The 23,565-nt window shown below is 36.0% G+C and overlaps 1 long non-coding RNA gene across 1 annotated transcript in view; it reads left to right on the top strand.

The window, feature by feature from the left end:
- The window catches only part of LOC107529762 (uncharacterized), a 172,475-nt gene that overhangs the window by 80,062 nt on the left and 68,848 nt on the right, over window positions 1–23,565 (top strand). Inside the window, exon 2 of the long non-coding RNA XR_015714362.1 lies at window positions 19,480–19,566. This is a non-coding gene — a long non-coding RNA (uncharacterized LOC107529762). The remainder of the gene's footprint in view (window positions 1–19,479; window positions 19,567–23,565) is intronic.

The raw sequence follows: 23,565 nt of genomic DNA, 5'->3' as shown, positions 1-23,565 counted from the left end.
ATTACATCATCTGCATCTTGCAGTCTTTTAAAAACTAAAAAAATATAAAATTTTTAAAGATGTAGCATTTTATTTTATTTCTTTCTAGCATTATGATTTTATTTTTCCCAATATAGTTTCTCTAAGATGTAGTCTGGAAATAAATGAGTAACATCTTTGTTATAAATAAAGTTGTTTTATTATTGGAAGAACTATGCCAAATTGCAAAGATTAAGTTTCCCATTCTATTTTAATTACATTGATTAAAATTGATTTTAGTTTGTGGTAATAATTTAGTTATTTTCATCAGCTTTCAATTTAAACCATGTCATATTATTAAATATCTGTATTTACAATGCTTTCATTTTAAAAAATGAAAAATACCAGTACAGTTTTGCTTCCCATAGTTTTTGTTTGTTTGTTTTTTAACTCTTTCTTTATGAAAAATGCATATAACTATTTTTGGGAAAAAAACACATCAAGAAAATATTTTTTTATTTGCTTAAACGTTTTACTCCTTAAGTACCTTTACTAAATTTCTTGAGCACAGCAGAATGAATGAATTTGTAAAATGTTAATTTTTTAAAAGAAAGACAGATTTCACATTGGAAATTATAAATAATTACCAGACTGAATAATTTGCGTTGTGTCTTCACCATTTTGTCTGAATATAAAAATATACGATTGAATGAGTAAAGACATCTACCTAAATTCTGCATTTACTGTGTAGTTCTTATGGAAACTCAGCACTATGGGGTTGGCCTGGCATTTCTTTTCTACCAGCTGACCTTTCTGTCACTTTACAGCCCTGGCGCTGGGTCTCTGCCCGTGGTTCTCACTCTCTGCTCCAGCCACGGTCCTGCTCAGCTTCTCGGGAGGTCAGCTGAGGGGTGGCATTGCTTGTACGCGACAGCCTTACCTCTCCACATGCGCTTCAACCGCAGGAGCTGTTTCATATGTTCGCCGTGCTTAGCTTTCAAGCAAGAATTTACTTGAAGAAGGGGTTGGGGGCAAAAGATATTGAACTTATTCAATTGAGGCTTAAAAAATAAAAACCCTAAGGTCATTGGAGGCAAGGCAAAGTTTAATTTTTCTCCCCTGTGATGGTGGATTAGCAGGCTATTGTTCCAGAGACTGATTCTCAATTATGTGAGCCAGAATGGTCTGAATTGGTGCCATTTATTTCAGCCTGTCAAGAACCTTGGGGAAAAATCAACTGTGACTTTGATTTTAGATCAGCAAGTCAAGCAATTGCTCATCAGAAAGTATATAACCCAGGTATTTAAATTAATTTTTCAAAGTACCTTGAAAAATAATGACTTCCATCTTTCTTTAGCCTGCATTTATCTATTTTATGTATTCCACTTATTAAAATTAACAAGAAGTACTTTTTTACGTATCTGCACATCTAGACCCCACCATTCTGGAATGTCCTCTGGACATCATTAAAACCAGATGTTTCTAAATATCATGCGTATGCTGAAATGATTCTAAAACAAGAACTTTTTTTTTCTCCTGACTGTTTCTGTTCAGACAAGAATGCCAGTTTCCATTAGTTCGGAGGACACTTTTATTTCTAATAGCATGAGGTTGTTTCATGATTTAAAATATAGATTTTTTTCTGTGTGTCAAGCACAGTACAACACTGCCTTAAAAATTTATTTTTAAAAAGTCACAGATTATATTAGAATTTATATGCTTTTATGCACACAATAATATTATTCTGTTTGATTTTCATTTATAAAAATTATAATTTTATTTTGAATTATACATCCATGGATTTAACCAAGAAAATGGTGAATTCTAATTACTAGGAATGAAGACTTGTTCTTTTCCCTGTCTGTTATGTTATGGAGATTAATATACCTTGACAATGGCAATATGTCTAAAAAGAATTTGGGGTAATTAATCTCTACCTATGTGATCAATTTATCATATTTAATGAATATACAGTGCTATTTAAATTTGTATAGATTTTCACTGTTGGCCAAGCTAGGGAAACAACCACGTAGTTTGATTTCTTTTCTGTCTTTTATGCATGTGCTGTTAGCTGATGATTGGTTTTCATACATCCCACATGTAACTATGGACCACTAAAAATAGAATTGTGTATAAAATATGGAAATATAATTTTGTAAAATATTTTGAAATAATTAACAGACTTAGTTACTAATCATTCTTTATGGCAGATCCAAGGTAACAGATCTAAAAGTTAGATTAAGTTTTTACATTTAAGGAAAAAAATGAAACAGATTTTCTTTCCTAGGAATAAGAATATAAGATCCAAAAAAGGGGGACATCTGTAATACTTCCAACAATAAAAATATATATATTTTTTAAATTTTACTCATGATGACTGATTAAGGAAAAAGGGGGGAGGGGAAGAATATAAGATCCAAGTCTATAGCAACTAGCAATATAAAGAATGAAAGTCATCATTACTTTTGAATAATTGATCTGAATTTATTATTTTAAGGTTGTATTGAATGACCAAAATACTAATTACCTCACTGTTCCATTTTATTTTAATCTATGGGCAAGTCCATCATGAATAAATTACTGAGTTATCACTAATGATTTTCCAAAATTCTGTATCAATGATATTAATATAGTAGAAAAAAGGGCAGCTGAAAAATTTAGATTAAAATATTTATTGAACTATTTTGGGAAATACAATTTCATTGTAGAAAAATGATTAAAAATATATATGTGAAAAAAGATTCTAAAAATTAAAAAAATTGTGCTTTCTCTGTTTTTTCCCCTTCAATCCCTCAACCCTTTCTACTCGCCTCCCTAAGAAAAGACTCCCCCAACAGCTGTCAGCCTTCTCTTTATCTATGAGTCTCTCTCTGTTTTGCTTGTTAGTTCATTTTATTCATTAGATTCTACATACGAGTGAAATCATATGGTACTTGTCTTTCTTTGCCTGGTTTATTTTATTTCACTACATAGAAGTTATATCATAATACTATGTAATTGGTTAGTTGTAGACATATCTACCATTTGTGTAAGAAGAATATTTATATAAAAATCCATGTGAAAATGTGTTTTAAATTTTATTATTTTATATTTTATTTCTTTTTGGTTGCTATGGTTTGAAGAGAAATGCAAATGAAAGCCCAGTTGTTCATGTACTTGGGATTATACATAGTTCAGGTAAGACTGGAGAACTTTAGACAAAAATGATTCTGAGGACTGCAACATGATGCTTTTTATGAACTTATTTAGATTCCACTCTGTGATTATTTTTATAATCTTGAGGAAAATAAATTTCATGTGAATGGTTGGCATGTATTTAGAAAATGATATTGGTGTACCTCTGCAGGTTTTACTTCTACTAAATATTTCATAAAGTTTATACACTTCTACTAAATTATTTAATCCATTTTGTGGACTTAGCGTAGACCTCATTTTGTACTACTACTTTTTTTGTCATTTACTGTTCACATGACCTTTCACAAAAACAGTCAGTAAATGCAAGTATTATAAGCAGCTATTTTTCAGGAAAGCCTACATTCAAAAATAATAGTCTGTGCTCTTCAACAAAAAAGGTAGAGAAAAAACAAAACAAAACATAGTTATCAAATGTGGGTGATAAAAGAAAAAGCTAGAACACCAATAATAACTGCAGCAACACATTCAAAAATTGAAAATTAAGATTATATTTAATGGGATGATTGTACACTTTTATCCTCAGGTTCAAATAGAGTGTAATAGAACTAGATTAATATAAATTCACTTTTTTAAAGATGGTTTTCACTTGACTACAAGATAAAAGGAAAAAATCAATAGTATAATGTACTTTAAAGGAAAAAGTTATCATCATACTTTAGTGGTTTCCCAAGTTTTTCCACTATTGCTTTCCAATAAACTCATAGTGTTTACATAAATAGAAATACGCTTCAAACTGTCAACCTGTCAGACTCTGTCAACAGAAAATAGTCCAATTTTTGATCATAGAACTAACAAACTGGATTAAGTATGAGAGAGTAGACAGAGTTGCAAAGGTGCTGGAAACCTTTATACATGAAAAACAGCTGGAGACAAAGGCCTCTTAAAACTCAACAATAAGAAAACAACCAACCAGATTTTAAAATGGGCCAAACACCAAACAGATGCCTAACCAAAGATATACAGATGGCAAATAAGCCTATGAAAAGATGTTCCACATCATGTGTCATTACAGAAATGCAAATTAAAATACGAGTAAGACATCATTACACACCTATTAGAACGGCCAAAATCCAGAACATTAACAACCCCAAATGCTGACAAGGATATGGAGCAACAGAAACTCTCCTTTGTTGGTGGTCAGAATGCAGAATGTTAGGTCACTTTGGAAGATACTTTGGCAATTTCTTACATAATTTAACATGTTATTACCATATGATCAATCAAATGTGCCTCTTGGTATTTACTCAAAGGAATTGAAAACTTAGGTCTACAAAAGTCCGGACATGGATGTTTATAGCAGCTTTATTCATAATTGCCAACACATCCTTCAGTAACTGAATGGATAACTAAACTTTGGTACATCCAAGCAATGGAATATTATTCAGCACTAAAAAGAAATGAGTTACCAAGCCATGAAAAGACATGGAGGAAACAGATACATATTAGTAAATAAAAGAAGCCGATATGAAAGGGCTATGTCCTATGTGATTTCAAGTATGTGACATCTTGGAAAAGGGAAGACTGTGGAGACAATAAAAGGGCCAGTGGTTGCCAGGGGTGGGGAGCAGGGAGAGAGAAGTAGGTGGAGCACAGAAAATTTGAGGGCAGTGAGACTGACCTGTATGATACTATAATGGTGGATACCTGTCATTACACATTTTTCCCAAGCCGTGGAATGTACAACACCAAAGTGAATGTACACACTCTAATGTGAGCTGTGCACTTTGGGTGACAGTGATGGGTCAATGCACGGTCACCAGTGGTAACAACTGCACCACCTGGTGAGAGATGTTGATCATAAGGAAGACTGTAGCGAAGGGGAGAGGGGTATGTGGGAAACCTCTGCTCAGAATTGCTGTGAAACTAAAACTTCTTTAAAAAAAGAGCCTATTAAAAAAATAAACCAGCTGAATAAAAATAAAACTAATTTTCATTTGAAATAGGAACACCTAGGATGAGAATGGTGACAGTTTTTCTAATAATTTTAAAAGCTGTCATATTGACGATTACTGCTCAGACTTTCTGATGCTAATATGATTACGTTAGAACACAAGGTAGGATATTTCAGAAGAGCGGATTTCCTAACCATGACAATGGTTTAAGAGAGAATGAATGGCTTTGAGAATATCGAGCAATGTCTTTGCAGAGTGGAGATGCTTATATTGTGGGGGTGAGGGGCATGAAATTCTTGGATGGCCAATCCTCAGAAATGTGTCAGAGCGATTACTAACTTATTCGACAGCAAGGGATCCAAAAAAATATTATCCTGTCAACTAACATTTTAGGGCATATTCGTAATTTATAAATTACTTTAAAAAAGACACACACCATTATTCTTCATACCATTTCTTCAACTTTCAACATTTCAGTGTGAAATCATTAGAGTTATTAAGAAGACATCTGTAGTGCTGGCCAAGAGGGAAAATATAAAGCAGTTGGAGAAGACAATGCACAAAAAGTTGAACAGACTTTTTAGGATGAAATCAAGTATTTTCTCAAGAGGAAAATTATCTGCTCTTTTCTTTATATTTCCCAGCATTGCCTGGTTGTTTACAGCAGAAGCTACTTTGGCAAATTACTCTTTCTGGGGGCAGTTTTGAGTGGACTTATTTTGATATTTACTACAACATTGCTTAATTTTACATGCTTAAATTATATAATTCTTGGCAGTGAAAATAGCACATTAGAGTTTTGAGTTCATTTTACTTTAAACCCAATATCAGAAGTAGGTCAGTATCTTCTGGATAACTAAAAACAAAAATGTGTTTGTATTTTCAGTTAAAATCTGTCAAGCAAGGGTCAGGTAAACAGAAAATGTTCTATGGATTTGGCAGTGTTAATTTACTAGTTTATGATTTAAAATCTAGGGATATTATTTGTGGAGCTTTTTTGTGTGTGTCTGTAGAAGCTTCTCTTTAAAGATATTTCTGAAAAATGAAATAAATAAATTTTTATTGAATATTCAAGCTACAGACATTGCACTAGATCCAGTTGCCTTCTTTTTTGCTAATGGTTTTAATTAAACACATACTGTTTCTTGCCCTGTCCGGGTGGCTCAGTTGATTGGGGCATTGTCCTGTGCACCGAAAGGTTGTGGGTTGGATTCCCGGTCAGGGCACATACCTAGGTTGCAGGTTTGACCCCTGGTCGGGGTGGGTATGGGAGGCAACCAATCAATTTTTCTCTCTCTCTCCACCCCCGCCCCCCCTTGGGAGAGGATTTTAAAAACCTGAAACATACTACTTCTCATTTCATTCCATAATGTTTTTTTTGTTAGGCCGCATAATATAAAAAGTACAGTTGCATTATTTGCTTACAGTATGGTTTGCAAGAACCACATCATATAGTAGGGGGTATTTTAGTAGTGCATTTAAAGAAAAAAAGCTAAATCTTTTCAAATATTGCAAACACAAAATGATTTCTACATTTTATAAGTTTTTAAAAAAAGGCAACAATAATGGATTTTGAATGAGGGAATTACTAACCAGCAGCTAGCTCTAATGATTGACTATTAATATACCCACAGTAATTTTTAAATAAATTTTAAACAAAAGTGTCAAAGAAATAATATAAGATATATAGATAGAAGTTAAAATTCAAACCTGCCCCAATGAAGATTTTATTTGGACTTTAAGGCGTCAGAATGAACAAACATATTTAAATACGTAGATTTCTGAGTGTGTGGTAAGAGCTGCAGTAGCCTCATCGAAGTTCACTGTACCTTGTCTTTGGCATTGCGGAGCACTGAACACGCCACCTCATTATGACATATGCCGTCACCTTTTGTGGTAACAGAACTCTGAATGGTCCCCATGTTTTTTATTTTTCACATCCTCTTTTCAGTGGGGCTTTCAAGTTAAAGTCACTCGTACTTTTTGATAATTGTGTAGAATACATTTGATCTGTAGACAGGGTGCTTAGTCCAGCTCTTTGCAGACTCTTGCCTCTCACCAGAGGTCTCCTACTTACCGAATGCCATGATACTGAGGAATGGACTTCATCCAGAGCCTGGATACCATTTCTAAGAAAGAGTTTCTTAGAAAACACACAGAATTCTTTACTGATCACCTGAATTTATTTTAAAATATTTTAGACAAATCTTCCATAGAAGGAAAAAACTACAAATATTCAAAAAAGTGGAAGTGTTTAAATTCTTTAGGGACACGATCATGAGTTAAAATCATATTAGATGGTAAAGTCTTTGACACAATGGTATTTGTTCTGATTGCCATGCGGACATGGGGAATAACTCCTCACGTAGTTACAGGGATTTTTATTTAATAAGTGGAGTTTGAAAAGATGTCAAAATGATTTCAAATTGATACAGTAATTACTATGACATTAAGGTGGAAAATGGATTAAATATAGAAAATTCTGAGACTTCTGATTGCCCAACAGTACCAATAATTTAATTTCCAGAGAATTGCTGAACTTTATTTCATCAAATCATCTGAAATCTCCTGAGGTCGAATGCGTTTTTGTCTCCAGTCTAAAGCGGCGGGAATGATTCTTTCAACTCAAAATATTCAAGAACAAAGAGATTGCAATTATAGTTTTTGCATTGAAAAACAGAGCCAACCTTAGGCAGGATTTTAAATTGGGCAAGATTTTCTCCTGATGGTTTTGTCTGCCTTCTGTTCCAACTCATGTATTATACTGGTGGTGCAGAAAACCAAGACCTTGACGTTCTTTCCATAAACAAAAGGTAAAGTTTCTGTTTCTAGTTATGTGTTTAAGGAAAGTAAAGGGAGAGCTAGATGAGTGAACTATTCAACTTGATTGAAAGAAAGAAGCTGACTGTCCTCGATAAAGCAGTATTCCGCACATCTGAAACACATGAAGCCTCTATTAATCTTTCGGGTCAGTGAGACAGTGCAAGCGAGGGCACTGAAGATGTGAGTGTGAGCAAGAGCACAAGGGCACCATTATTCTGACAGTGCCAATGACCAATTCTAACCACACGAGTTAACTTTTTCAATGGTGATAAATCTGATTTTTTTAAGTGTTTTAAAAATGAGTAAATCTGATCTCTGTAAATGACTGATTTAAGAATCACATTAAAATTAAATCCATTCGTTGGTAATATTGCTCAACTTGTCAAAGCCCTTTTCCTTGGCAGAATGAAAAGTAATCTATGTTAAATCAAGTTCTAATCAGCTGACTTTATATACCTGTATTTGACGCGATGGTATTTGTCACAACAAGGTAGCTTGTAAACACATGTTGCTTATGATTAATCTCATCCTCTGGGAACCTTTTAACTTTAGAAGCTGGAATAAATAGGAAGAAAGTTATGCAGGTGCTGATTAATTTACTTAGAAAGCATGCAAACAAGAATTCATACAAAGAGATAACAGACCATTTGCAAACTCAGCTCAAATGATGATAAATGAGAATAGCAAGCATGAATAATAAGTCCAGAACTTGAAATGATGGAGTGATAGAAAACAAAGTATGCATAAACAGCTATGCTTTGGAAAAACTGATAGAAAGACATATGGTATCATTCTTTAAATTATTTCACCGCCTGGGCGTCCCATGGAATCCAAATCAGCACCCAGTTGCCCTCCTTATTACTGCCCTAGTGAACAGCAGTCCCACCAGCTTACATGCTGCCTATTGATCTTGAGTCTCAATTATCTTCTTGGCTCCTCTATCTCTAACTCTTCTCTCTGCCCTCACCAGACTTTTAATTTTATTTTATTGAGTCTATGATAGGATTTAAATACTTCATAGATGTGCATTATGTTTTTTCATTCACTTAGAGTTGTAAATGTAACAATTAATAGTCAAATATTTTCATTGTCATTTTTTTGGCTTCTTACTGGCATATTTCCCCATAAGGATATGGAAGAGTGGAGGCCACTGCAACATGAGTGAAGATATTCAGTGAGAGCAGATGAGGGAAAACCTAGTAAACGATACTTTGAAGAATGGTACCCAGCATTGGTTCACCATTCTACAGTTGTGCCTACTGGGGATTGCTTTGGATATCCTCTATAGACTTAAATTAGGCCTTAAAAATTCTTGGGTTGAGAATTATCTTGATCTAAACTGGCATTGAGCCTGAAAACTATTCATGCGTAGGGAGGCTTCTAACCTTCTGGCTCCTTATCAGTTGTACAAGCTACAGAATAACACTGATTGTTAATTCAACATGTATGTATTAAGTGCAAATAATGTGCCACACATTACTTTTGGCACTAGAGTTTAGTGGTGAATTCAACCAACTTCTTGCACTCATGCAGCTTACAATCTAGTAACAGAGACATAACATAGCTTTTAAAAATATGTAATATAATGTCCAGGAGTATTATCCATTATGAAGAATTTTTTTAAAACCTAAGAAGATAAAGGATGCATTCTATTTCACATAGAACAACCAAGAAAAAACTCTCTAAAGACATACATGAGCATGGGTTTTAATTAAATAAGACAAATCAAAAACTATTAAAATTATGTTGGCAGAAGGCATAGCCAACCCATAATCATTCTCTAGAGATCTCAGTTCTAGGATAATTGACATGGTGAGGACTTCTGAACAGGCCATTGACACATTCTTAATCAAATCCAAGGGAACTCTGAAACCATTAACACACCCTTAAAAAGATAGCCTCTTCAGCTGATTATAACTTCTCTTCAATAAAAACCTTAAATTTGGTCAGCATTTAGTTAACTGCCATGGGACAGAAATCTTCTAGCAGCAACTAAATAGAAATTTGCTAGACTAGGATTTGGTAGGCATAGGCCCCATGGTAGCATGCCCCAGGTTCACGCACTGAAAGCATTCCCCTGTGGATCTACAGACTCAGTGCTCAGCAGGCAACTGCTTCTTCTGACAGTTGGCATGTTGTTCATTCCGTTGACAAGCTAGGTCAGTGCTTCTCAAACAGTAGTGTTCAAATATCAACTGGGATCTTGTTAAAATGTGGATTCTGGGTCAATTGGTCTAGGATAGAGGCTGAGATTCTGCATTTCTAACAAACCACCAGGTGATGCCAGTTCATTGATACCAGTTCTGCGTGTCCATGGATCGTACTTTGTGTAACTAGGGTCAGGGATGTGGAGCAGAACTGAATGAGAGTCTCAGAAATGGAGTGGAAAATAAGACATTGGTTTAGACCTGCAGACAATTCTGAAAAGGTTGATGTTGTCATCATGCTGGGTCGTAACTAAGTACCATAAACTAGGAGGCTTATGAACAACAGAAATATAACCACATTTATGGTAGCTGGAAGTCTGAGACAAGGATGCCAGTATGGTTGGGTTCTGGCAAGAGCCCTTTTCCAGGTTACAGACTGCTCATGTTTTGTCTTATCCTCACGCGACTCTTAGTTACATATCCTGTAAACGATCTGAGAGGTCTCTCTACAGCTGAGCAAGTCCATCTCAGATATGCACTCTGGAAGGGTGGAAGCTACCTACAGTGCAGACTGTGGGTCCAGTAGCCACACTGAATTCACTGCAACACAGACATGGCTCAGGAATCCATTTGTCCCCTGACCACAGATACCCTGTGCTAACAGGGAGGACATGATGGTGTTTTGGCTGTCTTGGCTTCAGTGTCAGCTCAGATCATGTGTCCAAGAGCCCTTGAAATATCTATATGCCTTTTACCCCAGTGCACAGTTACCTAGGTAAATGTCAAGAGTCCCTTAGGGAAAAAGATAGTGAAAATATGTATTTTGTTCTCCTTCTGCAGCATTGCAGAGTTCTTTCTCAAGTGGGTCTGGTCTCCCCTTCAATCAACAGTGTCTGGATCTGAGAATGGGTTCAGGTCTGGAAAGCATGTGAGGGATAGTAATGTTTCATTACTGTGGTTTATATTTCTTGTTTTTCACATCTTAATCATTTTTTGTTATGTAGGTCAAACAATAACATCCTTGGCTATTATGTCTAGCTTTATGAATATTGAGATCTGTTAGTCATTGCCAGAGGTCCTGAAAGATCAAGTTTCCTAATCCACATTATTGCCTTGCAGTCTATTATGGTTAAGTATGACACCTTACCTCTGATGATTAAGTCCAGCCACATGACTTTTGATTTTTCAAAATCATTGTATCCCTATTGACACTAGGTAGTCAAGATCAATAACAGTGTCTCTTACCATTAATTTTGCCCACAGTGGGCATCTACCACTGAGTTTCCCAATGGTATATGTATGGGTCCACCTTCTCTACACTTTACGGAAGGGAGTGTCTTCTGTGTTCTCTTGGGAAAAATAAACAGAAGCTGGTTATCTAGCTTCACAGAATCACTCCATTCTAGCATGTCCATCTTTCTGAGCCTTCTATATTCTTCCTCAGTATTTGCCAAAGCATTTTCAACAGTGTAATATCACTAACTCTGTCATCTACAAAATTCAAGAAGTCATTCCTGAAGTGTATTAGAACTCAATCCAGGCATTCTTGCCAGAATGTTGACATGGAGATTGCCAGCATGTCAATAAACATTCCCCTATCTAACCTTAACTTCTGCCTCTGAACTGATCCAACTAATGTTCCACTTCCATGTGTGTGATCCCAGTTCCTGTTTTAGTATATATTAGCTGGGTTCTGCAACTCTCTTGGTAAATTATCACTTTCCCCCCCAAAGGGGAACAGCATTTCTTTTCTCAGCTTACTCTGAGCTCTGACTTTAGTTATCACTGGGGAGAGTAATGGAAGGAGGCAGAGGCAGCTCTTAAAGAGGAGAAGCATCACCCTGTTACATCACCTTAGATGACTCTTTGCATAATCTCCAGGAAGTTGAGACTAGCTGGTCACTAGCAAGGGAGGAAGGGAACCCGGGGAATCCAGTTTTTCAAGCGCATCCAATGACACCCTCTCTGCTTCAGGGTCTCTATCCCTGCATGGCTCCTGACCCTAACATAAGAGCTTGCTAAGGTTGTGAGTTAATTTTCCTTTGAAAATCTACTCTTAGGATCAATCTTACTCCTGAGTTTCAGCACAGTCTGCTTTCTGAATATGAGATGATAGATTCATTAAATGTTTTCATGGAGACTTTCTAGCTTTCACAGAGTTACAGTTGGCTGACCTTGGTGTCTCTTTCTCTTAATGGTTTCTATAACACTTCACAAAAGCCAATGAACTCAACAATCCCAATAATTGCATTCCCTCAGTAGCTTTCAATAGCTTCTGCTTCTCTTTCTGTTTATGTATCATTCCAATTCACCATAGGCGACAGTCTAAATATTACTGTGATACTGCAGGATACCGGAAGTGTCACTGTCCCATGTATTGTCTATATGATGATCCTCGTAGCCACCTGACTGACAACTTGTCCAATTCCAGAATTCCAGTCTGAAGATATAATCTCTAAGTACATTCTAGGTTCCAGTGACTTGTGTTGGGTTACTCTAAAGGCAGAACCTGAAGTCAGAATCCAAGGTAGTTTATTTGGAAGGTAAACTCAGGGAGCATTTTAGGGGAGTGGGAAAATGGCACCCAGGGTTAGGGTTAGGGTTAGGGTTAGGGTTAGGGTTAGGGTTAGGGTTAGGGAGAAAAGCATAAAGGCTGTGTTAATGAGTGGGTTATACTTAGAGGTAGTGGGATATTAATCTCTCTAGAGATCTGCTGGGAGGTTGTGCCAACACTTGATTGAGCATTGCTCCAGAGTGAGCCAAGCACATCTTATAGCCGAAGAGCAGCCCTATGCAGAGAAATTAAGAAAGATTTCCCTGACTATGGAATTGTCTGTAGGTTGCATCCAAATAGGCCAGGACAATGTGGTAGGGCACTGGCAGAGTCTGCTTTGATGACTTAGTGCTTTTTTTCACTTGTCTAATTCCAATTTTCTTAATTACAAATTATTAATAATAATGCTGACTACCTCAATAGGATGCTTAAAAGAGGATGAGATATTTCATGCCAAGTCCTTTACAAGATGTCTTGGACATAGAATGTATCTAACAAATGTGAGCTGCTATTATCTTTTGCATCTGTTCTCCCCAACTTTCCTTCACAGTGATCAAATGTCATGAATGTGCACCCTAAAATTCCACTATAGGCCTTTCCTCAGCTCAGCCTTGAACTCTTGTCTAAGTCTTATCTATTTGTAAGGTCCAACCAAATTCTCTTTTCTCTATAAAAATTTCTATTTCCTGAAGGGATAATGTGGTGTGTTTTTTCAACTTTGAAGTATTACTATTACCCCTGCTCTTCTACGTATTATGGACATTTGGAAATATATACATACATGCATATTTATACATATATATAGTATATATTATATCTGCTAGATTATAAAGTTTTGAGGACTAAAATTTCTTATTGTTTTGTATCTTCTGTAGTACAAACCTTAATATCCTGACTTCAGTAGAAATTCTATAGTTATTATCTCCCCTAAATAATTCTAGCACAACTCAAATTAAAACCTGGTTTCTGACCTAAAATAGTACATTTCATATGACAAATCATGACCTCTCTGACAGTATTGTAGTATTAAGTATACAAAGTGAATATTATTGAGGAAATTCTATGGATACCATGTGGAATTATGTGGAGGAAACCTCTTAGGTGTCATTAAACAGAACAGTGAAACATTAAATGGAATATTTATGCAGAAACATCTAGAGATAGTTCAAAAGTAGATTGTAAATAAAGAGAAGCAACATCTTGCCCAAGATTATTACTACAGCTATTGCTCCTTGAAAGTGTTGAAAGGCTCAAGGGAATGCTCTAGACATGGAAATGTTGTGTATATAAAGAAGTGAAGAAGACTTGGATCTTCTGAGAGTATGTGCTACATGGGAAGACTTCATGAATATGCCACTGAGTGAGATGAGGATGGTTAGAAGAAAAATCAGTGCTGGTGGTAAGGGTCAAGGTGCACAGATTATTATATTTTTAATTGAGGTAGAGGTGGTTTCCTATGCTATGTCACAAACAGATGTTTATATAAAAATTGTTGACATTATTTCAAATAGCTCTTGCTTCCTTCCCACCTTCATTTCCACTGCCATTATCAAAATTCAGCTCTAAATGATTGCTGAAATAGTCACCTAAGTTTTTCCTAATTCTGGTTTCTTATATGGTACATCTTTAATACCTTGTAGATGACTCTCGCTTTAGTACCTATTTCATTAAGTGATTTATTTCCACAAACTCTCCAAATGCTTCATAAAACATAGGCACTTCTATCTGTTGTTTTTTTGGGGGGCGGAGGAGGGTTTGTCCCATTATTCTATTTTAAGAATATTTCATATGTTTATATTTTTCAAACTCTTCCTCCCTTGTCCTCTCTTCCACCATACTTTTCCCTCCCCTTCCTTCCTCTATTATAAATTCTCTCCTTTTCTGTTTTCTTACTGCTCTTATCTGGTCATAAGGCAGCTACAGCATTAGCAACCGAGTCTGTCTGCCTGACTTCCAGTCCCAGCTGCACCATTTCACCAGGGCAAGCTACTTAACTTTTCTGTGTCTCAGTTGTTTTCATGATGAAATGAGCATGCTAATAATACTTAACTCTCCTAACAGTTGTTGAGAGTATCAGGTGAGAGAGGACATAAGCGTATGGCATAGAGTAAAACATTAATAAAGGTTAGTGTCTTTTTATTACGACACTGTTATTTCTCTCCGAACCCTTTCATTTTGAATAATATGCACACATTGCCTTGGCTTGTTGGTGAGTGTTTCATGTGTGTTGTTATATCCCCAAGTATATTACAGGTCCTTGAGTATAGGGTCCACATTTCATACTCTGTTTCCATTATAGCAAATGCATAAGGAGTGCTCAATAAACACCAACAGGCTGCGTAACGTTTGGAAGTAAAACTGTGGACTGGGCATCCATAACGAAGGTGTTATGGATGTTACTCATAGACAATAACTAAAGGAAGAAAGTAGAAAATACAATAAAAGTGGCTACAATAAAATCAGCAAAACAGTCTCGTTTTGTTTTAAACATATATATACAACTTTTCCTTGAGGCAGGTAGAGGAACAGACATATTCCTGGTATAAAAACCAAGACCATTTTCATACCTTCTGAATAACGTCTCTTGGATTTTGTTTTTCACATGAGACCCTTTTCAATAAGTTGGAGTATGGACATGGGACCACTGAGAAGTAAACCAAATATAAGGCAGGGAAATTAAGGTCAGGTTCACGGTGCCCCAGTTCTCTGTGTCATTTTGCCGCTCCACCTCCCATTCATATTGAAAACTGTGGCCCGTGATCTCACTGCTCTGAAGCATCATAAATACAATCACAAACTCTTCCATTTTGTGGGAATGCCTTTGGATCTTTACTACTTTCAACCTGTATTTCCAAAAACTTAAAATGCTCGTATGTTCAAAAGACAAAATGAAGACAGTTTATGAAAATGTAAATATTTAATGTGCTTTATACAAATGAGAGCCCTTGGAATTGTCAAGGATGAATCCACTGTCACTATACGTAGGTCTAGCAAAAAACGATACTCACCATGAAATATGTCAATTCTTAAATCAAAAGTCTTGCCAACACAGAAGAATATATTTAGTTATATGTTGAAAATCTATTTTGTGCCAAGTGTTTCACATGTGATAAAAATTTAATTATTGAAATAGTGTATTGAATAAGTGTCAGCACTCTTATTTTGAAGATAAGGGCTAGGGTTCAGAGAGATTACATAACTTTGCCATGGTTTAAAGAGCCATCAAATGGTAGGGGCTGATGTCAAAGAATATACCTCTTCTTTCAGTTGCACAAAATCCCAGAATCATCACTACAGCCATGAGCCACTTAACAATGGTGCTGAATTTCTGAGCAATGTGTCCTTAGGCAATTTCATCATTGTATGAACATCACAGAGTGTATTTGCACTCTGTGCGGATGACATAGCCTCCTACACACCTAGGCTGCATGGCCTAGCCTATTGTTCCAGGCTACAAGCCTGCACAGCACGTTGCCATACAAAACAACAGGAGATTAAATCAAACACAAGAGAAAATGGTGCAACCACAAGGCCTGGTAAATGTGAGATGTATGAGGCTGCTGTGGACATAACAGGGTATACTGGCTATTTCTTAAATTTATTGGGGTGACTGTTTTACGGCAAACTTTCTTATAAGTAGAAAAAGTACACTGTAATGATTAAAAGTATAGTAAATACATCAAGCAGTAACAGTCATTTATTATCATTACCGTACACAATTGTCTACGCTATGCTTTGATAGGACTGGCAGGGCAGTAGGTTTGCTCACACCAGTGTCACCACAAACGCGTGAGGAATTGTTGGGTTATGACATTATGTTACGACGACTATCGCGTCACTGGTTAGTAGGACTTTCTCAGCTCCATGATAATTTGATGGGACCATGCTCATACAGGCAGTTTGTCATTTGAGTCTTGTAATATTGTGCATGATTATAATTGGCTTTGTGATTTTAAGCAACTTATTCAATTACATTGTTTAGTGTTTGTTTCACTGGTTGGTTGGTTTTTGTATCTTATCCCATAAAGACAATATAATAATTGTTCCTACTCAAACTCTAGATACACATAGCTTGTATCTGAATCTCAGAACTTGTGGTTATTATATGAATGACTATGAATGAAATACTTAAACACTCTCTATTCCTCAGTTTCCTCATTTATTAAATGAGGATATTAATAATATACAGACTGATGAATCTCAGAGGGAATATGGGGGTGGGTGGGTGGGGAGAGGTTAACCAAAGAATTTATATGCATATATGCATAACCCACAGGCACAGACAATAGTGTGGTGAGGCCTGGGGAGGTGGGGAGTAGGGGTGGGGGGGGTCAATGGAGGAAAAAAAGGGGACGTCTATAATATTTAACAACAATAAAGAAATTAAAAAAATAAAAATAAATAATATACTACTTCATGAAAGTGTGTGAGAATCAAAGATTTAATATATTTAAAATCCTTAAAACAGTTTTTGGAACACAGTAAGAATTTTAGAAGCATAAGTTATGATTATCTATAAAATGTAAACAATAATGCCTATTTTCATTTAACTCAGAATCGTGGAGAGAAAAATGAGTGAGCTAGTGGTTGCAAATGCTCCTCATGTAATAGAAAATGTTTTATTAATTTAAGATATGATTATATGTGTAGCTTACATTTATATGCCAGTGGTGAATGATATAAATTTGATTGGATATGCATTTAAGTACAGATAACATGTAAGTACTAAACTGGGAATGTTCAATATAGCTCTTTTAAATAAATATTTAAGAAACTTTAAAATTGACTGCCTTGAAGCTGGGTAATATAGAAATTATTTCCTAGCTTTGAAAAATAAATTTTATAATAAATTATGTTCAACTTTTCTGATGCAAGACCAGGAATGAAGATACTAAAATGTAAAGACATCCACATATGTTTCTCCTAATACTTTTAAAAATTCCTCCTTAAGGTTTTTTAGGATGTTTTTTATTGCTTACACACATTTAAGATTTTATTCGTACATGTGTGTATTGTTGTATATACAAACTCCTCTCCTCACACATCATTTAGGCCATCTGATGAATTGTGGGGGTGAGTCACGTGACCCCGAGTTGGAAATAATTTCCTTTAACAAGGACCGCGGGGTAGCTAATGGCTTGCAGGGCAGGCATTGACTCCAGCTGTAGGCAGCGCTTCGTGTTGCCTGGGATGCAAGCAGATAAAATATGTTTAGATTTCCCAAAGCACTTTCTTTGAATTCATGACCATCTGTCTGAAAGGTAAGAGCACTTCCAGCTTAGACATACACACTTACTCTGTGTTTGTTTTTAGATTTACGAGTGTATAGGTACAGCCTAATCAACCTGAAATCCAAACTGGTAGTCGCGGACTCTGAGAGAGGGGGGGAGAGAGTCGTGTGATAATCTGTGTCTTGCAGGGGGTAGAGTGCCGGGAGGGTGTCAGTACAGAGGAGAATTAAATCGGAGACTGCCTAATTCAGAATTTCCCATACCTGGGTCCGTGGTGTCTGTGACCACCAACAGAGTTTCCTCCGCCAAAGCCGTCTGGCTTCAACGTGTCTGCTGTGCATTCAAGCTGACCTGAGAGCTCTGGTAAAGAGATTTATCTGCTCAACACCGCAGAGACGGCCAGATTCAACATACATCAGTTTAAGGATGTAGCAGCACCTTCTGCCAGCAGTAGGTTATTTGATTTCTTTTCCTTTTAGCCTTTTCTTTTGACATGTTCCAAGAATATTGATTACCTGCCTTGAAAATTCCTTCTTTCCACGGAGAAATTTATTGTTTCCGTCCCACCAGTGATCATATACATTTAATGGAGATTTTTTAATAAGAATGTACACTAGAGCTGTAGGCTTGAATAAGATTAATTTTCTCAAGGAATCAATCACGGTTGTCAGCCTTTTTACTTAAAATATCAATAATAATAAACCTAATATTATTTGTTGAAGAGGTGTGAGCAGAGTGAGGAAATTAAGGTAATGGAGCCCATGCTATGTGCCAGGTAATTTGTTAGTGACTCTACATATTCATTTTTTAAAGTTATTCTCTCTACAATCTTTGGAAATGAGAAAAATAATATGATGAGGGTTCAGGCTTCCTTGTTTAAAGTTCTGCCTGATGTAAAAATGTACATATCTTTTTGCTTGTTTTTTATTTCTTTGTAATGAACATTTTCTTTTAAAATATTTCTAGGTTTACAGTAACTTTGCAAGTACATTTACCACAACAAATGAATCAATATTATAATATTGTTATGAAAAAAAAAATAAACTCTTTAGATTTCTTAGTTTTTAACCTAACGTTCCTTTTCTGTACCAGAATCCCACCCAGGACACCACAGTGCAGTTAGTCATCATGTCTCCTTAGGGTTCCTAGAGTGTGACCATTTCTAGGACGCTCTGTTTTCTTTCTTTCTTTTTTTTTTTTTTTAATATGTTTTTGTTAATTTCAGAGAGAGGAAGGGAGAAGGAGAGAGACATGGAAACATCAATGATGAGAGAGAGTCATTCATTGGCTGCACCCCCCTACTGGGGATCGAGCCCCAAACCCAGGCACGTGCCCTGACCAGAATCAAACCTCGATCTCTTGGTTCATGGGTCGACACTCAACCACTGAGCCAGGCCAGCCGGGCATACGATGTTCTCTTCATCATGACCTTGGCAGTTTTGAGGCGTGCTGATCCAGTGTTTTTGTAGAATGCTCATCAGTTGGAGTTTGTCTGTGTTTCACTCATGATTAGACTGAGATTCCGAGTTTTGGAGAGGAAGACGATGGAGGTAAAGGGCGTAATTCATCACATCATATCAGGGTACATAGATTAGTGTGGCTTATCATTACCGAGGTTGTCCTTGATCAACTCGCCCAATAGGTAGTATGTTTCAAGTTTCTTTTCCCTCTCTTTCCAGACTATACTATTGGAAGGAAGTCTCAATAAACAGCCCACATTTGAGGAATGAAGAGTTAACCTCCCCAGGCTCTTGAGGGGTGTGATGGTAAGTTTTATGTATCAACTTGGCTTGACCATAGTGCCCACATAGTTGGTCAAACATTATTATGGCTATTTCAGTGAAGGTGTTTTTTGGATAAGATTAACATTTAGCTTGCTGTACTTTAAGTAAAGCGGATCGCTTTCCATAATGTGGGTGGGCCTCATTCAAAGACTGACTTACCCTGAGCAAGAAGGAATTCTGCCAGCAAACTGTCTTTGGACTTAACTGAAGCTCTTCTCTAAGTCTTCAGCCTGCCAGCCTATCCTCCCTGCAGATTTTGGAATGAGAGTCTCCATTAGAGCATAAAACAATATCAATAAATCTCTCTCTCTCTCTCTCTCTCTCAACACACACACACACACACACAATTTTGTTGGCTCTGTTTTCTGTTTCTCTGAAAGAGACTCCTTGACTGATACAAGGGGGCACTATCTATGTAAATTATCTGGAATTCTTCTTCATAGGAAATGTATCTAGTTTCCCCGCTTTAGATACTTATGAAATCATTTATGTATATCAGTGTGAACTCATGAATTATTTATTTTATACTTTGGGTTATAACCCAATAGTTCTTTATTTTGCTGCTCAAACTGTTCAAACTTTGGCCACTGGGAGCTGTCTCATTTGTTCCTGTGTCCCTTTAGCATACACTGATCACTGGGTGTGTGGTGCATGTGCATGTTCTGTTTGTTTCAGCATTTCCTTACTTTCTAACACTACAAGATGTAACAGGCTCATCTCTATATTCCCTGTCCCAGATCTGGTGTCAACAGTTAATGCATGCACTCTTAAGCACAATACACTGACTAGATTGATATTGGGGAAAGGGAGATTTATATATATGTATATGTGTGTATATATATAGAGAGAGAGATCTTATATATAATTATATACTTATAACTATATGTATTAGCTAACCTGAAATACATGTAATTTGAACTATTGTCAATAATACTTGCCTTGTGGATTTGAGGAGAACACTGTACTAGGCACTATGAGATAATGCAATTTAATTAGTATGTATTATCTCATTTAATTTATAAGCAGACATGGAAAATTGGAGAAATATTTATTAGTCAGTATTTATGCCAAGTTATGTTATAGGAAATTGATACATAAGTCAGGAGGCTGGAGCTGGAATTGAAGCCATGGTCAAGTGTAACAAAAACATTAGATGAGAAAGTCCTGAAAACATGTGCAGTGCAATTGGTAAGGGGTTGAGAAATGTCACACAGCCCTGGGCCTTTGGCATTTTGGACTTTCAGTAGACATCAGTTGAATCAATGGTCATGCACTGGCACAATTGAGGAGAAAATGTTCTCTACACTGAAGGAATGACATTGTACAAGGGGCATTCTAATTGGAAAAAGAAAATAAAGATGGTGGGGTAGTCAGCAAATTAATTCGGCTTAGGAAGGGTACCATATCGATGCTAAAAAGGAATCAAGAGCTAACAATGCAGTGGGAGAATGAGACCGCGGGCTGTAGCACTGGCGAGAGCCGGACAAGAAGTTCAGATTTATAGAGGAGTGGCTGCGTGGTGTTTAGAAGCAGGGGACAGTGTGGCAGCTTGAGTATAATTTATACATACCTAGAGGATTGCTGAGAGGCTGCCCCTGCCAGAAGTCTTTTTCCATATGACACTGAAAAACCTTCTTAGAAGAACAAATCTAAATGAAATAATAGATGAAAAACCCAGGAAGAAAGGTGTAGTTCTCTCCCAAGGGTAGGCTAGTGTTGTGATGGCTAAAACTGGAATTTGGTTCCCAGCCACTTTCTCTTTGGTCTCAAATCTTTGGATTCCTTTTTAAGAACTACAGGGAGTATTTTCTTCTTTGAGGGGGTGGCAAGGGGAGGAAGGGAGGAGGAGGGAGTGAAACAGACTTGATTAACTGGGTGACCATGTAATTTCTCATCTCAACTATGCTACTTTGCGAGTAAAACAAACAGCTGTTGATAATTATGCAGACACAACGAGAGCGAACAGGATTATAGGTAACTTTTGGTAAATCATTGCAAAAGTTCTAACAAAGCACAAAGTGGAGGAAGAGACGCTCCCTTTGTCCACCAGCCCAACACTGCTTGGGCCTGGAGGAAAGACTGAGAGGCCTCAGTGCCTTGCGAGCAAGAGCAGGACGTCAGTCGTACAGACCCTGGGCTGTCGGGACAGGCTTGTGGGCAGAAGTATCATAAACAAATAGTAGGCACTTTAGGAAATTTCTAGAGATTGTAGAAGTTGGGGTTGAGGGTTAGAGGTTCTTTATTAATGCATCAGGGAACCAGCCACCAGTACAATTTGAATTATTAATCATCTATACCTACCATTTTGAGGTCAGTAGATACTTACATGATGAACTTCCCTAAAATCTGCCTCATTCCAAACTCCATTTCCAATCACGCTGCCCACAGAATAAGGGCTAATGTGTTTATTAGCTACTGTGATATTCATATAATTTGACTGTTATTCAACAGGAGGTTGGGGGTAATTCTGATATGAGGGGTCATGAAGAGAATAAAGTAGTTGAGAAAGAGAATTTTACCACCCAGATGAGAAAACATGCGTATGACAGCTATACAGGACCTAGTATTGTCGTGAAAGACAGTAAGAATGCTATGAAAAAATTCAAATTATAAATTTGAAAGAAAACAAATTGGAAGAACTAAAAATTGGATCTATGAAGTAGAAATATAATAATAATGTCCTTCATTTTTCAAAGCCTGAAAGACTCAACATTCATTTAAAACATCGTTTTGTTCATTCTGTGAGCATTTTAGCTTCTGAGCTTGAGAATATCATTGTCATTGTTACCAACAGCCTACTGAAAATAGGATGACTAAAATAGTTTCCCTCTGAATAATGCTTAGCACCAAGCCTTTTTCATGTTATGTAACTCTCTACAACTAGATGATAAAAGTGTCTTCCTCAAATACTCCATTGATTGTCCAAAGTCAGAATCTAACTTCTCTTCAATGACAACATATATGGATAGTATATAGTGTATATATAATTATACTTGTACATATATATGTGTAAATACAACATATATGTGCATAACTTGAAATATATATTAATTTTAAACACTCTTTTCCACTGTATTTCACTGTATTTCAGTTGATGGTACGAAAAAGGTCACTTGTTTTTAACCAGGGTCCCCATTTACTCCTATATTACAAGTGATATCAAGTTGTCTTTCCCTTAAATCACATTCTAGTTTAGGCTTTATGAATATTTTAAGTAAAATCAATGGGATTTCTAAATTCCCAACAAATATTTTTGAATACATTCTAACTGCCATAATTATCTCTATGAAATAGTATTTATTTTATTTATAATAATTTGGAAACTTGGTAATTTAATAGAATATTTGAGAGAAGTAACATGAAAGATGGAGAACTATTAGTGTAGTTGATATTTATGCTTATACCTTCTAATACCAGAAAAACAGAAGTATATTAGTTATTATTTATATATTTATATATATATTATTTATTATTTCTACTAAGCATTTATATATTTTTAGATTATTTATTTATATTATTTATATAGCATTTATTTATGTAATCACATGTGGTTATAAAAATTGTCTGCATATAGATTCACTGGATATTGACTTAACAAGGCACGTATTTTCTCTGACTTGTTTCAATTACAAAACATTTCAAATAAAATAAAATTCCATTTTGGATTAGCTCGAAAAAAAATGTTAAGAAACTTTTGAAAAATTACCATTACAATTGAAAGAACAAAAACAATTTTACTGGTACCCTTTTCCCTAATAGTAGAATCATCTTATTGGCTCATACCCAAGCATTATTTCCTAGAGGCTGACATAAGATCTAGTTTTAAGTCTCAATTTGACAAGAGACTGAGGAGAGAAAATAACACAGCTAAGCGATTTTGATGACAATTTCTTACAACCAACACAAACAGGCATCAGAATCTAAAAATAATTAATTTTATACTACCGGCTCAAAAATAAGTCAAAGGAGTGCAAAAATTAG

The sequence above is a fragment of the Miniopterus natalensis genome, chromosome 4, assembly GCF_054644295.1.
Source record: "Miniopterus natalensis isolate mMinNat1 chromosome 4, mMinNat1.hap1, whole genome shotgun sequence".
NCBI lineage: Eukaryota > Metazoa > Chordata > Mammalia > Chiroptera > Miniopteridae > Miniopterus > Miniopterus natalensis.
The sequence above is the reverse complement of the archived record's forward strand: the minus strand, read 5'-3'. Positions and strand labels throughout refer to the sequence as shown.